Genomic DNA, 4,840 nt, shown 5'->3' with positions numbered 1-4,840 from the left:
GAATCACTGGTCATGGGACTTTGCTGTAGGAAGGAGTCCAGGAGCAAGAGACCCTGTGGGCATAAGTGTGCATGAGGGTGTATGTGCAGGTGTTTGGTGTTGGTTTTGTATGGGTTTTTTTGTCATGTGTGTTCTCTTTACAGTCTAGGTATCTCCCAGGGAGCAAAGGAGACACAAACGGAGGCTGGGTCAGCAATTATGACCTGCATGGGATGTGCCACGTTCATATTTCTCCCAGAGAGTCAGGACCATTTCATCTGCACCAAGTGTAAGCTGATGTCGGCCCTTCAGAGGTTGGAACCACAGGTATCCACATTGCATTTTACCAAGGAAAAGAAAGATTATTTGGACAGGAGTTATGAGAAGCTGGTACTGGAGAAGCCAAAGGGAAAAGAAAAGTGGCAGCATGTGACTACTAGAACAGAGGGCTCCCAGAATTCAAGGGGAGCAGAGAGAAGTGAGGAACCTCTCGCAAGCACCCTGTGGTGAAACAGCCAAGAAAAAGGCAGAGGAGAGGACTTTAGCAGGCCTGAGGCAGAGGACTCAGCAGTCTAGAGATCAGGAAGTTCAGGGCTGGGGGCTCTAAAACCACTGCACCAAAAGGAAGAGAAGCGTGGCAAGTAGTTGGTAACTCCCTGTTGCAGGGGACAGAGGCACCAATTTAGTGTCTAGATTTGGGGTCCTGGGAGATGCATTATCTGCCTGGAGCCTGAATTCAGGATGTCACAGAAAGTCTGCCTAAGCTCATCCATCCTTCAGACCACTTCACTTTCCTGCTTGTCCATGTAGGCACCAATGATACTGCCAGGAATGACACTGAGCAGATCAGAGGTGACTGGCAGGAGGGTTAAGTATCTTAGAGCACAAGTGGTTTCTCATCAGCGCCCCCCCTTGCCCTGGAAGGCAATGGCCCAGACAAGGACTATTGTATCATGGAAATAAATGTGTGGCTGAGATGGTAAAGTGTCAGCATGAAGGTTTTGGATTCTTTGATAAGAGGCAGACAATAGGCTCTTTGATAAGAGGCCAAACAATAGGCTCCATATGACCAGAATGGGAAGGAGTATCTTTGAGTGTCACCTGGCCAACCTAGTAAGGAAGGCTTTAAACTAGGTCCCATTGGAGATGGTGAACAAAACCCTCCAGCAACAGAGCAAATGATTCAGAAGGGAAAGGGCTGGAAGAAGCAGCCCAACCCTGAGAAAGGGCCAGGGATCCACTAAACAGTAACAACTGATGCAAAAAGGAAGTGAGCAGGTCAAAATGCAAAATACATCCAATGTATGTATACAAAGGGGAGAAGATAAGCTGGAAGTTGCAGCCTGTAAAAAGAAATATGATCTGATTGGTATCACAGAGACCTGGTGGGACAGCTCTTATGACTGGAACATCAACATTGAGGGCTGCACTCTGTTTCAGGACAGGGTTGATAGAAAAGGTGGTGGTGTTGCCTTGCATGTCAAAAACAGCTATACCTGTTTCCTGGATCAGAAAGCAGAAGATAGCGGAGCAATACATTTTGGTCAAGATAAAAGGTGAAAAATACAGCATTATTATAATGGTGGGGATTACTATAGACTGCCAAGTCAGGAAGAAGAGATGGAAGAGGCACTTTTCAAGGAAGTGACAAAATTATCCAAAAGCTATGAGATGGTATGCCTCAGAGACTTCAGTTTTCCAGACATCTGCTGGAAGAAAAATACTGCCACCAAAAAATGCCAAATCAGTTCCTAAACTGTGTGGAAGACAATTTTCTGTTCCAGAAAGTTGAGATACAAATAGAGGATCATGTATCTTGGATCTTTCCTGATCAATAATGACAAATTGGTAGAGGATGTAAAGGTGATGAGCAACTTGGGAGAAAGTGATCATAACATAATAGAATTCCAGATCCTGAAATGGTGAAAGTATGAGATTGGCAGAACTAGGACACTAGATTTCAAAAAGGTAAATTTCAACCAACTCAAGGAGTTAATAGTTGTGGTGCCATGGAAAGACAGACTGAAAGAGAAAGACACCCAGGAGTGCTGGAGGCTTTTAAGATATTGGAAATCAAACAAGAAACTGTTTCATCATGATAGAAACACAAAAAAAATGATAAGAGAATTATGTGATGGCACAAGGTGCTTCTAGAGGCCTCAATACAAAAGGAGAGCATACAGGCGATGGAAGAATGGGCAGCTCAAAGAAGTATACCAGAAAATTGCAAGAACCTGCAGGGACAAAATCAGGAGGGCAAAGAATGAGCTTCACCTGGCAAGGGAGGTTAAAGCAACAAGAGGCTCTGTAAATATGTTGGTCAGAAAAGAAATACCAAGGAAGTTGTGAGACCGCTGTTAAATAGCCAGGGGAAACTTAACAGAAGATGCAAAGAAGGCAGAGCTACTCAAAAGCTACTTCACTAAAATATTAAGCTTCAATCCGTAGGTGACACGAAGCGGGGGGGGGGGGGGCACCTGGCCGTTGCTGGTTTCTGCGGGCAGGCACCGCCCCCTCCCTCACCACTGACACGACTTCCCCCCCAGGCGCCACTGACACCATGGGCAGTGGCTGCAGGCGGTCATTGCTCACCACCATGGTGCCCCCACAGTTGAGGGAGGCGCACTAGTCATTCATGCTTCAATCAGATACCTAATAAAGACTATTTGGATAAGGAAGGGGGCAACCTGAGAGACGATAACAAAAGAGACAGTCAGAGAACTTTTGCTGGGTCTGGATGAATTCTAGTCAGCAGGGCTGGATGAACAGAACTGGCAGAAGAGATCTATGAGCCCTTGACAATAACATTCATGAAATGATGGGAGCTGGGCAGTTACTAGAGGACTAGAAAAAGACCAAGTTAGTGACCTTCTTTAAAAAAGGCAAAAAGGAGGAGCTGGGGAAGTAGACAGATTAGCTTCACCTCAATATCTGGGCAGTTACTGGAACATATCCTGAGGAAGCCCATTTGCAACTATCTGGAGAAGGAAAGGCTGATTGCAAGCAGCCAGCATGGATTTACTAAAAACAAATTGTGTCAAACAAACTTAACCTCTTTTGACAAAGTAACTATTTGGGTGGATGAAGAGAATGCTCTGCACATGCTACCGTCTTGCAGTGAATGAGCCAGTGGCCCCTCCTTGCATCACATGGACAGGTGCCTCCCTCCCTCCCCCCAGCATTGTATGTGCTTAAACAAGTGCTCCCCCCACATATGTGCATGTATGGTCCCCACCTCAGCTCCCTGGCCACAGGCTCCCCCACTGCACTTATAGTTTCGTAGTTTCTAGGGTCAGAAGGGACCTGGACAGATCATCAAGTCCGACCCCCTGCCCTGGGCAGGAACGAGTGCTGGGATCATAATACCCCAGCCAGATGCCTATCCAGCCTCCTCTTGAAGATCCCCAAGGTAGGGGAGAGCATCACCTCCCTTGGGAGCCCATTCCAGAGCCTGGCAGCCCTAACCGTAAAGTAATGCCTCCTGATATGAAGCCTGAATCTGCTGTCAAGCAATTTGTGGCTGTTATTCCTTGTTATCCCAGGTGGTGCCCGGGGGAACAGAGCCTCACCTATTTTCCGCTGGCCTCCCCTGGTGAGTTTATAGATGGCCACCAGATCCCCTCTCAGTCTTCTCTTGTGGAGGCTGAATAGATTCAGGCCCTTTAGTCCATCTTTGTAGAGCCTGGCCTGCTGCCCCCTGACCATGGGAGTGGCCCTCCTCTGAACCCTCTCAATGCTAGGCACATCCCTCTTGAAGTGCAATGCCTGGAACTGGACACAGTACTCCGACTGCAGCCTGACCAACACTGCACAGAGGGGAAGGATCACCTTCCTGGACCTGCTTGTGATGCATCTGTAGATGCACAACAAGGTGCAGCTAGCCTTACTGACCACTTCCTCGCATTGGCAGCTCATGTTCATCCTGGAGTCAACAATGATTCCAAGATCCCTTTATGCCTCTGTGTTGACAAGAAGGGTGTTCCCCAGCCTATAGGTGTGTTGCTGGTTCCTTCTCCTTACATGCAGCACCTTGCACTTGTCCGCATTGAATTCCATCCTATTCTCATCCACCCACCTCTGTAACCTGTCTACATCTAGCTAGATTCTGTGCTCCTGGCTCCTCTCTGGGCCAGAAGCAGAAAGCAAAAGCCAGGAGAGGGAAGGGGGAAGCCCAGAGAACTGAGCTGTGGCAGCAGCCAGAGTGATAAGGGCAATGGTGGCCTGGTGGGAGCCTGGCGGGCTGCAAATGAACATCTTACAGGCTGCATGCAGCCCACAGACTGCCACTTGAACAGCCCTTGTTTATAGTCATTAAACTTCTAGCATAGTGTTAAGATGTAAAGAAAAAGTATCATTGTTATGAATGATTATCATGTAGTTTAGTGAATGAACCAGAATACATGGAAAATTTTGAATTTGGTTTGATTTGAAACAATTTTTTGTTCTGTCACGACCCAGTGATTTTGGTGCCTCGGCACTATGGAATTTCCTGGCCACATGAAAGCTCCTTTGCACAGCAGAGTGTTCTGCTGCAATTGAAAACCCGCGTATAGGAGAGAGTTCCCGCCAATTTGCAGTTTCCTTTGCAGGATGCATTTCTTCTTTACAGCACAGAAATGCATGGTGCAAAGAGTTCCCGCTATTTGAATGTAAATTTGTGCCCCGCTATTGGCCAGTGCTAAATTATTCACATGTGGCGGCTAGTAATTGGCTCGCTAGCCGTTTAAAATTCCGCGCGACTTCCACCCAAGTCGAAGAGCTTTGAGCACGCTGCAGAGTGCCTCTAAAGTTATCTGACTTGCAGCTGCCGATCGATAGACTGATTACCTCTCGATCTTTCTTCCCGTCACTGACCACCACC

The sequence above is a fragment of the Alligator sinensis genome, unplaced genomic scaffold (assembly GCF_000455745.1).
Source record: "Alligator sinensis unplaced genomic scaffold, ASM45574v1 scaffold281_1, whole genome shotgun sequence".
Taxonomy (NCBI): Eukaryota; Metazoa; Chordata; order Crocodylia; family Alligatoridae; genus Alligator; species Alligator sinensis.
Note: the sequence above shows the minus strand (reverse complement) of the source record.